The sequence below is a fragment of the Lissotriton helveticus genome, chromosome 4_1 (assembly GCF_964261635.1).
Source record: "Lissotriton helveticus chromosome 4_1, aLisHel1.1, whole genome shotgun sequence".
Taxonomy (NCBI): Eukaryota; Metazoa; Chordata; class Amphibia; order Caudata; family Salamandridae; genus Lissotriton; species Lissotriton helveticus.
In genome coordinates, this window is record NC_136063.1 from 1,972,643,550 (window position 1) to 1,972,657,078 (window position 13,529).

Consider the following 13,529-nt stretch of genomic DNA (forward strand, 5'->3'; position numbering starts at 1 on the left):
GTTCTGTCTTCTCTTTTTTGGTGATGTAAGATGTCACATACCGAGCCACAGCCATACAGTTATCAGCCACAAACTGTATATCCATGTTAGCATTCCACATGGACAAAATCACCGGGTTGTAGTCGTTGATGTACTTGGACTCTTCGTTCCTCTTCAAATTGTATGTGTTTTTAGGTGATTTCTTCATCACATTATGTCGCAGCGAAGACATCAAACTGTTTACTCTTCCTTTAGAAATCACCGGTCGTGGAAAGCCGAAACGACATTTGGTGTAGAACTTGTCCTTGTTTCGGAATTTACGACGACAGTACTTTCCACATCGATGGCTTTGGAAACACAGAACTTTTTCTCTTAGGCTTTTCTTCTCCTTTGCGTTTGGAACAGCACACGTAGAATACTGTTGTAAAAAACTCATCACTGAGTCTTCTGGATCTGTTCCAAATTTAGGTGCATCCTTGATCCACAGCAACATATGTATATGAGGAGCACCTCTTGCTTGGTACTCCTTTCTCCAGAAGAAATCCAACACCTCTACAAGAGGTGGATTCTTCTTATTCATGATGAAAGACATCATAGCTTCAAATCTATGATTGAAGTACCTACATACATTGACTGGATCCAAAGAGCACAGTTCTCCGGGTGTCTTGAATTCGATGTTTTCTACGTTAGCATTTGCCTCTCGTAGAAATTCAAGTAAGTCTTCCCAGCCATACTCGGCACAGCTCAGAGTGAGGAACCATGTGGGAGTTCCTAAGTTCCTCAGCATACATTTTAAATCACCATGACGACGGTACCAGTACTCATTAGTACCACGCTGACACGCCATGAGATTAATCAGGTGAGAATCCAAAATACTGTCTTGGACATTGACTTTATCCATAAAGTCACTGGCCGAGATGTTTTGCATGTGTATACCACTTTTCAAGATGTGGTTCACTGCATATGACAGTCCAGACAGATCGCTTTCAAACAGGAGATGAAACAAATAGGGATTGCATTGTCGAAACCTAGCATCTCCTGCATACAATCGCAAAGTCCGGTATTCAGAAGCAGGAATTTGATGAGGTCGCTCATCATATCTTCCTCCCTGACCTGTTGGAAAAAGCTGTGGGAAACACCGAGCTTCCAAACTTTCCTCCCAAACACTAATGGGACTCCCTTTGGCTTGTTTCATTTGAAACAACTCAATAGCATTCCCCATGACTTCCTTGGAATGCAAAGGATGAACACTATAATGTTCATATATTTCTTCACTAGTAGAGGGTTCTACTTTCTCAATTTGACCAGCACACAAATCGCTATCCTCTTCCTCACTTACTTCCTCTTCTGCAACATATACATTCTTATAGTATTTATTATTTTTTTTCAAATACAATGTTGCCTTTTTAACTTTCCTAACATCCACTAAATCTTGCCATATTTTCTTATTCTTTGTCGGAACCCCATTAACTAAGATAACCAGAGGTTCCTCTTCCACTTTTTCTACTCCAATTGTGTTAATGTTTTTCTTCAAATCTAGAGGCAAATAAACAACTCTTCCCTTTAATCCTCTCTGTAAATCTGATGGAGGCAATTTCCCTGTCTTTGGCTCCATTCTTACAATAGCCTGAAAGGGATGGATACTTTGAATCAAAATAGATTCATAAGTATTTAAATCCTTCAATTCAGAAGGAATCTCAACCAATTCCAGATTATTATGAACTGCTCTAGCAGGCATCTGGTTTTGATTTAATTTGCAACAACAATAAGTACACACGTTGATCCAATCCCAAATCAAAACAATTTTCTACCATCAAGTATGTTGTGAAATCCTTCCATTCACTATTATTTTCCCTTTCACTTTTTGCATATAAATCCACTAACTTAGTCTGATTCTTATAATAAGTGCGTCGACAACACACACAAGTGAAATTTGGCCTCTCACTTGATTTGACCTGAAACGTCGCAATTTCCCTCTGGAAATTATCTGTACTGGAAACCTGTACACTATCTTCCACATTACCCGCTTCTTCTTGGTCAATTTCAACATTCTCCTCTTTACTTCCAAAGTAACAAAACTCAATTTCTTCACATATATTCTTCACATCTATTTCAGAACCATGCAAAAGAGCAGCGCATAATTGTTTAAGCATAATTGCTGGACTCTTAGCATAATACAACATTCTAACTAATTTCCTCACTTTATTATGATGCACTGCTAGCATCCTGAAATGATGAAAAACACTCTGGCATACTCTCCTGGAAAGACAAGCCAGTGAATGACCATGCAAACCTGTCACTTCTCTCACTCTGCAAGGATCTAATTCTTGCAACAACCTCATTTTCTGCTTCAAACTTTTCTTATTAAATGACCGTACAAAATCACAAAGCAAATTGATGGAATCCTGTCGCACACTGCAAATACTACTACACTTCCAGGTGTACACAGGACCCTTAGCACGTCTTCCTAAAACCTCATTACCTAACACCTCTTCTGCCTCTGTTGTCACAAGTTTTTCTTTTTCAACTGGACAACCATCTTTCACTTCATAAGCACGACCACTGGTGTCAACTGCATGCACCAAATCATTATCCTGGAAATAACTCTCCTCATTAAAAAATGCCTCACAGCTTGAACTATGCATCCATTCTCCAGAAAAAACTTCACAAAAATTACTACGATTAACTATTCTCTTCCATCTACTATTTCTTTTGAAATCATAAATTGCCTTGTTTAGCTTCCTAATTCTATTGATTATCAAAATAAATAACTTAGGTTTAATTTCAAATGCCTGATCAATAACTTTCTCAACTTTTTTTTTCTCTTATAAAAAACCACTTTCTGTTGACCTTTCTTAATATTTTTTAACAAATTGCCAATTATCCTGTTGCGGAACATTCGTTTACGAATGTCCCTAAACTGTTGTTTCCTTCTAATATCATGCACAGAGTTATCTCTTGCTCTAGCAGTAACATTTTTCATTGGCCTTTCCTTTCCGTTTGAATTGCTTCTCTTTTTCTGGACTGAAACATTTTCTGTAGTAATATTTTTTTTACTACAAATATTTCTTATGAATGTTTTTGTACTCTTACCCGGTGCTTTCTTGGTGACTTGACAAATCGTTTTATTAGAGGACTGCTGCTTTTTTTCATTGCCCTGCTGTCTTTGACGTTTTGCAGCCTTTCTCAGTCTTTCTTTCGTTGGCATGGTGAAATCTTGAAATGATCTGCAGTTGAATCTGTGGTAAAATATATTAAAAAATGTTATTAACCACTATTACCCAACAGTAAATCAATAACAGTAATCAAAAACTTAAAACACTACTTGACATTTTTACATAGAAGATTTTTTAGTGCTTGGCAAATTTAGAATACAGAAATAGCAGAAAAGAAATGGAATTTATATTCATGTTACCTGTGCTATTTTATATGTGAATCTGATCTAATTTTATGAGCATATTTTAATATTTTATTGAAGACACTACACATAACCTGTTTTTGAAGGTGTCTTTATTTTTAAATTAAACGGTTTACATTTTTACTTTTTATTTATTATAAATTTTTAAAATAAATGTTTATAGTTCCATAGGCTCAAGCACGTCAGCTTCCCATCCTATGTCATATAATTCGGACAAATCTGCATCCTCATCACGTTCTTCTTTATCCTCAGGATTTAAATCATCCAAGGGATCAGCATCCACTGATGTTTCAATTACGAGTTCAATGATGAGGTCAAAATCAACTGATTGCTGATTGTCGCTCATGTTGATGTTGTCTTTATCTTTAAAGAAAGATAACAACAATGAGATGTTGCAGAGTAAGAGACAAATCTCAGAGATTATAATAGTAAAATTGTTTAACAAGAGTAACATTTTGCAGCTATTATATAGCCATGTCCAGCGATGCTGAGCAGGTGAAGCCTATGTCTAATTTTTCAGTGAACAGGACTCATCTCTTCTTAACCTTGGATAAGCCTCACCGACTCTGTGTCCCCTGCACATACTTAAATGTAAAGGGGCAGATTTATGTTAAATGGCACATCCCCAGGCATGCACCAGTTAACGTGTACCGCTGCTCTGCCACCCATGGTGTGCCGTATTTACAATCAGATAGGAGAAAGCTACGTCAAAACCCTGCGCCTGCTTGAAGCAGGCATAGGTCTTGACGCAACATTGTGGAGATGGGGCACCCCTGAGCCTTGCTGGAGCTGCATCACACTTGCGATACAACTCCAGCAATGCGCCACCTTTACGGCACAGATGCGTCACGCATCTGTGCCATTTTTGCCCCATCCTGCGCCGCATTGTAAGTGCAGCACACCATGGGTGGCGGAACAGCAGCGCAGGATGACTGGCACATCCCTGGTGATGCGCCAGTCATCATAAATCTATCCCTAAGCTTCTTATCTTGTTAGAGATGAACCGCCATATGTATCATCAAACTATTTTGCATTTCCTAAATAGCGAATTTTAAGGGATAAATAGCGATTCTTTACCATTCCTAATTTGCGATGAGCAAATTGCTAATTGCAAATTACCCATTCATTTCCATGGGCCAGGAGGCCCATAGGAATGAAGGTGCAATTTGCGATTAGCAATTAGCTCATCGCAAATTAGGAATTTTTCCAAAGGTGCAGGGGTGTCTCAAGAACACCCTGTTGCACCCCTGAAAAAGAAATTTGGGGGCATATGGCGCACATACATGCCCTAAGGGCATGTATGGGCGTCATATGGCACCTTTTGTTTTTTGGAAAAAAAGCTTTTTGAAAAGAATTCGCAAATTACCACCAACTAGAAGTTGGTGGTAGTTTGCAAATCCTTAATGGCATTTTTTGCATATTTTTTGTTTGATACATTGCATTTAAGGAATCGCAAAATTTGCAAATCCTTCAGTGCAATCGCAAAATAAGGAATAGCAAATTTTGCTATTCCTTATTTTGCATCAAACTTGTTTGATACATACCATTTGTCTAATTAGCATTCGCAAAGGCTGAAATTCGCAGAATTTTGACCTTTGCGAATGCTAATTAGCTTGATACATATGGCCCCAAGTGAGGCCTGTCTTGCAACATGGTGCATCTTTTGCATCACTGCTGCATCGGTTTCATGTGGCACGTTTTTTTTACACCATGACACATCTGCCTAAATGCATCAATTTGTAATTTTGTCGCCTCATAGCAAATCTTTTGCACCGCCGCTGCATCAGAAAAGTGACGCACAGTGGTGCAAAAGAGGCATACACCTATCATAAATCTGTCCCTAGCATTTTAAATGATTAATTCAGGATGACGATAAGGTGTGGCCTATCCAGAGGTTTGTTTAAGGTGAGGCCTACTCAGGATTGCAGATTAAAGTTACGCTTGATGAAGAATACAGAGGAGATAATACATGTAAAGGCCTACCAATGAAGTAAGTAATGTCCACTTTATTGTGCCAGTCATCATAAATGTATCCCTAAGCTTCTTATCTTGTTACAGATGAACCGCCATATGTATCATCAAACTATTTTGCATTTCCTAAATAGCGAATTTTAAGGAATAAATAGCGATTCTTTACCATTCCTAATTTGCAATGAGCAAATTGCTAATTGCAAATTACCCATTCATTTCCATGGGCCAGGAGGCCCATAGGAATGAAGGTGCAATTTGCGATCAGCAATTAGCTCATCGCAAATCAGGAATTTTTCCAAGGGTGCATGGGTGTCTCAAGAACACCCTGCTGCACCCCCTGAAAAAGAAATTTGGGGGCATATGGCGCACATACATGCCCTAAGGGCATGTATGGGCGTCATATGTCACCTTTTGTTTTTTGGAAAAAAAGCTTTTTGAAAAGAATTCGCAAATTACCACCAACTAGAAGTTGGTGGTAATTTGCAAATCCTTAATGGCATTTTTTGCATATTTTTTGTTTGATACATTGCATTTAAGAAATCACAAAATTTGCAAATCCTTCAGTGCAATCGCAAAATAAAGAATAGCAAATTTTGCTATTCCTTATTTTGCATCAAACTTGTTTGATACATACCATTTGTCTAATTAGCATTCGCAAAGGCCGAAATTCACAGAACTTCGGCCTTTGCAAATGCTAATTAGCTTCATACATATGGCCCCAAGTGAGGCCTGTCTTGCAACATGGTGCATCTTTTGCATCACTGCTGCATCAGTTTCATGTGGCACGGTGTTTTTTACACCATGACACATCTGCCTAAATGCATCAATTTGTAATTTTGTCGCCTCATAGCAAATCTTTTGCACCGCCGCTGCATCAGAAAAGTGACGCACAGTGGCGCAAAAGAGGCATACACCTATCATAAATCTGTCCCTAGCATTTTAAATGATTAATTCAGGATGACGATAAGGTGTGCCCTATCCAGAGGTTTGTTTAAGGTGAGGCCTACTCAGGATTGCAGATGAAAGTTACGCTTGATGAAGAATACAGAGGAGATAATACATGTAAAGCTCTACCAATGAAGTAAGTGATGTCCACTTCATTGCGCCAGTCATCATAAATGTATCCCTAAGCTTCTTATCTTGTTAGAGATGAACCGCCATATGTATCATCAAACTATTTTGCATTTCCTAAATAGCGAATTTTAAGGAATGAATAGCGATTCTTTACCATTCCTAATTTGCGATGAGCAAATTGCTAATTGCAAATTACCCATTCATTTCCATGGGCCAGGAGGCCCATAGGAATGAAGGTGCAATTTGCGATTAGCAATTAGCTCATCGCAAATTAGGAATTTTTCCAAAGGTGCAGGGGTGTCTCAAGAACACCCTGCTGCACCCCTGAAAAAGAAATTTGGGGGCATATGGCGCACATAAATTTTAACAACATTCCTTTACCTCAAAAACGATTTTCAAGTCATAATTTGAAAACACTGCCCACGGGGAAATGACTTAAAATGTCCTTAAGACACATGAAAGTGTTTTTTTAAAGCCTTTGCAAGTTTTTGGGTCACTTTTAACATGGCTATGTAACTCAAACAGTCAAAATCTAAATTTACCATGCACAGGTGGGACCATATTTACAAGGAATGTGCCCCACGGGGAAAGGTCTTTTAATGTAATATGGGAAAAATGACATCAGAGACACTGAAATGCCTTATAAAGAAGCATACACCATTATATCCTTGTCATAAATTTACAAACCATTCCTTTTCCCCAAAAACGATTTTCAAATCATAATTTGAAAACACTGCACATGGAGAAATGACTTAAAATATCCTTAAGACACATGAAAGCGTTTTTTAATTGCCTTTCCAGCATGGTTGGGTCACTTTTAACATGGCTATGTAACACAAACATTCAAAATCTAAATTTGCCATGCACAGGTGGGAGCATATTTACAAGGAATGTGCCCCACGGGGAAAGGTCTTTTAATGTAATATGGGAAAAATGACATCAGAGACACTGAAATGCCTTATAAAGAAGCATACACCATTATGTCCTTGTCATAAATTTAAAAACCATTCCTTTTCCCCAAAAACGATTTTCAAATCATAATTTCAAAACACTGCACATGGAGAAATGACTTAAAATGTCCTTAAGACACATGAAAGCGTTTTTTGATTGCCTTTCCAGCATGGTTGTGTCACTTTTAACATGACTATGTAACGCAAACATTCAAAATCTAAATTTGCCATGCACAGGTGGGAGCATATTTACAAGCAATTTGCTCCACAGAGAAAGGTCTTACATTAAAATGGGAAAAATAACATCAGAGACACTCAAATGCCTTATAAAGAAGCATACACCATTATGTCCTTGTCATAAATATTATAACCATTCATTTTCCTCAAAAACGATTTTCAAGTCATAATTTGAAAACACTCCACAGCTCCTATGCACAAAAAAACCCTGTCAGTACTAATACTTCACATTTTCTCCAATTACAATTTCTCAAAGAAACAAAATCTATTTGTAAAACACTTGAGACAAAGCAACATTTGAAAAACACAACTTTCTTCATAATTTTCTACTTAAAGCACACTATTCTCTATCTAAATTAAAGAAATCTTTTCTCACCTTAGCAAATACTTTGAGTTTCAAAACAGTCTCAGAAACACACCAATTTGTCTTCAGCAGAGCAAAAGGTATGCACTCCAGAGTCTGCAGCTATCAAAAGCACAGAAATGCTGTAATTCTTCACACATATCTCTCATGTCACCCAATCAAAACTCTTCCCTCACTTTTTTTCAAATCAAAACCCTTCCCCCCTCTGCCCTTTCTGCCTTTTTTGCATAGCAACCACCTCCTTGAAGGCCTCTGGTGTTTGCAAGTTCACACAACAATGTTGCAATTGAACTCTGAACTCTCAGTGCACCTCATATCCAGTGCATTCTTTCATTTAATGATTTTTTCTTGACCACTCAAAATACATCTTTCAAAGAACTCATCCATGCACCCTAACTTTCTGTTTTCAGCAATCAAAATCCACCAATCACTGTTACTGCTTCATTAACACAGAAACTCCACCGTTTTTTTCATTTTAAACTCTTATTTTTTCAACTGCCATTTCATTGCCACACTTCATCTGACTGCAGGAGAACCTTCTCTCACCATGTTTTCTGTCTGGATTGTTGGACATAGTTACATCTATTGGGCTCAGAGGTATGCTGAGAACAGGAATTTACCTAACCTCAATTTACAAGATGTGGAAATTAAGTGGTTTGGCCACAGAGGATTAAAATGTCACCAATTGATACCATTGGTGAAAACCTTTATGCATTTGCCAAAACCTGACCTGTTAATTGTGCACTGTGGAGGTAATGATTTGGGCACTTTGACTGGGGTAGGTCTGGAAATGCTTTTAAAGGACACCTTTGAGCAATTAATGGCACTTTTTCCTCAGACTGCCTTGGTATATTCAAATATATGCCAAAGACAGAAATGGAGGTGGTCAAACCAATTTTGTCCACAAATTGAGAAGTCGAGGAAGCATGTAAACAAATCTGTTTCAGCTTACATGAGAGACCATGGAATGGGCTCCCTGTACAATAATAACTTGCGTTACTACATGCAAGATATCTACAGAGGAGATGGAGTTCACTTCTCAGATGAGGGCAACAGAATTTTCATTCTGAATTTAAGACTGTGCATTGGTACCTACTTATAAGTACCTAAATGTACCATAAACCCAAAAGCTCTTCTCAGAGCTACCCTACATCTGATCACTCACAACTCAAAAACTTTTTTCACTAATTTTCAACAAAGTACGCTCCCTGGGACGCTACCCGGTACGCGAACCGGGAGCTAACCTCGCTAAATTTAAAAAAAAATGTTTTTTTTTCGCACATATGGGCCTCCTCAGCCACCCTCAGAAAACCTAGGGGGTCAAGATAAGTCTACCGTGCCCCCTTCTACCCATTCTGAACATTATTTGCCCTCCATCTTGTATCTTAATTCGACCGAAACACAAAATGGTGGACTCCCGTAACGCTTAAGGTTCGCGAACCGGGGCGCTCGCCAGTTCGCGTACCGGGTCGCTCCCTGGGAAGCGCACCATCAAAAAAGGTGGGAAAGTAGTTTACAGAAAAGCGACTGGAGACAATTTCACCAAATATAGATTAGCTCATACTACATACCAATGCCTACCATTTTCACAAATTTGATTGAAATTCCATTTAACCATTTAGCCTGTAGACCTCTCTAAATACCCTGAGGTAAATTACTTCACAAAACACATCTGAAGTGTTGGAATTGACAACCAATTAAAATGTTACTTTCATTTTCTACTTTTTTTACCTGACATTTGATTGGTTATGTACCTGAATATATATAAAGGAAGAGAGAGAAACACAGCCATTTTGACTACTACTTCCTGAACTACATTGCAAGATCATTTTCACTCACAACTTAAACTTGTTTTTATTAGGTGAGATATTATTTTATAAATTTGAAAACATTTTCAGATAGTTATATACTATCCCTCTGTAAGAGTTAGACATTGAGAAAGGCTTCTTTATTATAATTATGGATTGATTTAGGTTTCTGTGGTATAATTATGAATTTACTTAGGCTTCTTCACAGGCACTTTTTAATAGTACTACTTCACGCCTGAAACCATACAGTGCCCATAGATTACTTCTCTGTTATAAACTCACAAGTACCTGTCTGAACTTAAACCCAACAGTGCCCTATCTCTACTGATATATTTATTTTTTATGCAAATTACAGCAATAAAATGGAAGGTGAGCAGAATGTTTCCTTCGAAATTGTTCTGGAGAACAACACAGAAAAAGATATTGAGGACAATGATGACTCAGATTTCATGGATGAATCACGGGACCATGAATTAGTTCAATGTGTAGAATCTGTGGATCATTTACTTCATTATGATGACGGTCAAATGTGGGAACTTATGTTCACTCAACAAGAGGACATATCGGACAGTCAAATGCTAGACGTTCTATTAAATTTTGAAAAACAATCCGAAAAATAAAATTGTATGTAATATTAAAAAATTGTTTGAGTCTTTAATCATTTTTATATGTAATTCATAAACTAGTTAAATGTTAGAAATGTTATTAAATTTTCAAACACAATCACAATAATAAATAATTGCTTAAAAAATAAAAAAATTAAAAAATAATCAACAAAACCAACAATCAATTAACATACAGTATTTGAAAAGTCTATCATTCTTTTTTCCTTATAGTACGCTCCCGCGGGGCCCTTTTAAAGCCTCCACATTAAACCTAGGGGGTCAGGGAGGATCTACTATGCCCCCTTATGGTCATTTCCCCCTTTGTTTTGGCCTCCTCTTGTCTCTCAATCCTACCGAGAGACAAGATGGCGGCCGCTCCGGACTGTTTAGAATGTTGACAGACACCGGAGAGCCAATCAGCTTCGCTACGCGAAGTTCCGTTACGCGTAAAGTCCGCGAACCGGAGCGCTGCCCGGTCCGCTGTTACAGATATATATCTTTTTTTGAACGTTAATTTCTCAAAATCCACTGAAGCACATATATTGAGACCTAGCAAAGGCACATCGGGCTACCAGTCCCTACAATTTTGCCAAGTTTCATGGAAATCCATTCAGCCGTTCGGGCTAAAAGTGAGGCCAACCGCCCTATGGAAAACTCAATGTTAAAAACATGTTTTGGGACCCCCCTTTTTTCTCGGCCCCCCCTTGACGAACCCCCCCCAAATTTCCAGGGGCTGCTCAGAAACAAAATGTTCCATTTTCCAGAAAATTTCAGCCAATTCCGTCCACAAACGCCAAAGTTATTAGACATAGAATTTTCAAAAATCCCATAGAGAAAAAATCCTAACTATATATACCTACTGGCGACCGCCAGTAGGTAATATATATATATATATATATATATATATATATATATATATATATATATATATATATATATATATATACATATATATATATATATATATATATATATTACCTACTGGCGGTCGCCAGTAGGTATATATAGTTAGGATTTTTTCTCTATGGGATTTTTGAAAATTCTATGTCTAATAACTTTGCCGTTTGTGGACGGAATTGGCTGCAATTTTCAGGAAAATGGCACATTTTGTTTCTGAGCAGCCTTTGAAAATTTGGGGGGGGTTCGTCAAGGGGGGGCCGAGAAAAAAGGGGGGTCCCAAAACGCGTTTTTCCCATGTTAATTTCCATAGGGCGGTTGGCCTCACTTTTAGCCCGAACGGCTGAATGGATTTGCACGAAACTTGGCAAAATTGTAGGGACTGGTAGCCCGATGTGCCTTTTGTAGGTCTCAATATATGTGCTCCAGTGGATTTTGAGAAATTAACGTTTAAAAAAAGATATATATCTGTAAGCGCGGACCGGGCAGCGGCCTAGGACGCGTACTTTTCGCGCAACGGAGCTTTGTGAAGCGAAGCTGATTGGTTCTCCGGCGTCTGTCAACATTCCAAACAGTCCGTAGTGGCCGCAAACAGTCCGTAGTGGCCGCCATCTTGTCTCTCGGTAGGATCGAGAGACAAGAGGAGGCCAAAGCGAAGGGGCAAATGACCATAAGGGGGAATAGTAGATCCTCGCTGACCCCCTAGGTTTGATGTGGAGGTTTTAAAAGGGCCCCGCGGGGCAAAAAAAAAAAATTATAATAATAATCTTACGGCTGAATGGATTTGCACGAAACTTGGCAAAATTGTAGGGACTGGTAGCCCGATGTGCCTTTGCTAGGTCTCAATATATGTGCTTCAGTGGATTTTGAGAAATTAATGTTCAAAAAAAGATATATATCTGTAACAGCGCACCGCTTCGCGTACTTTTCGCGTTACGGAGCTTTGCGAAGCGAAGCTGATTGGCTCTCCGGTGTCTGTAAACATTCCAAACAGTCCGTAGCGGCCGCCATCTTGTCTCTCGGTAGGATCGAGAGACAAGAGGAGGCCAAAGCGAAGGGGCAAATGACCATAAGGGGGCATAGTAGATCCTCGCTGATCCCCTAGGTTTGATGTGGAGGTTTTAAAAGGGCCCCGCGGGGCAAAAAAAATAAATAATAATAATAATCGAACGGCTGAATGGATTTGCACGAAACTTGGTAAAATATTAGGGACTGGTAGCCCGATGTGCCTTTGCTAGGTCTCAATATATGTGCTTCAGTGCATTTTGAGAAATTAACGTTCAAAAACAAGATATATATCTGTAACAGCGCTCCGCTTCGCGGAGATAAAATTATATCTGTATTACCTAGCTGTTGCTAACACCAGTTAGCGACGGCTAGTAGGAGATAGCGACCATCTTGGGCCCCACTTTGCATGTGAGTGATATTTATCACTAATGACATGCAAAGTGGGCATGCCAAGATGTTAGCGACTGGAAACAGTCGCTAACATCGCTATCTCCTATTATCAACTTTTGGAAATATTCGAGATAAGCGCGAATATCTCCAAAAAGTAACAGCTGCCCTGAGCAGTTCTTAGCCATGTTATCCTATGGGAGGTGGATAACATGGCTAAGAGGATTAGCTCGGTAATGCATGAATATCGCTGAGTTTTCAGCGATATTAATGCATTGCGGTCGGTTTTTATCGTATTTGCGATAAACTTTGATAATAGCAAGGTTTATCTGCGATAATTTCTGACGGTAAAAAAATCTTTGCAATGCATCGTTAGGGATAAATATCGCTTAACTTTGGTAATATGCCCCAACGTCTGTTAACGTTCGATTCGAAGGAAATCAGGAAGTGTTGAAAAACATTGTCTGCGCCATCTTGTCTTTTTTCAAATGCCACACTTTTGTCGTGCACGGCAGCCATTTTAGATGCCTTGACCAGACCCACTCTGTGCACGCTGTCGATCCTTAGCATGGCTCCCCACCCTCGGAAGCATCTCCCCCAGGCAGTGGTCACCCCCGCTCTCTGTCTTATGCATGGGTAATAAACCTCCCCCCATCTGCGCTGCTCTTTCCTGAGAATCACACCCTGTGCCCGCCCGACACCTCCCTTTCGCCCTATTCACTACTGCACCCTCTGACACTCCTTTTCCTCTGTGTCCGATTGTCCAGGCTGGTCCTAGGGTATCAGCTAGCCCTGCAGATGTAGTTTATGGCCACAGCTGTAAAGATTCAC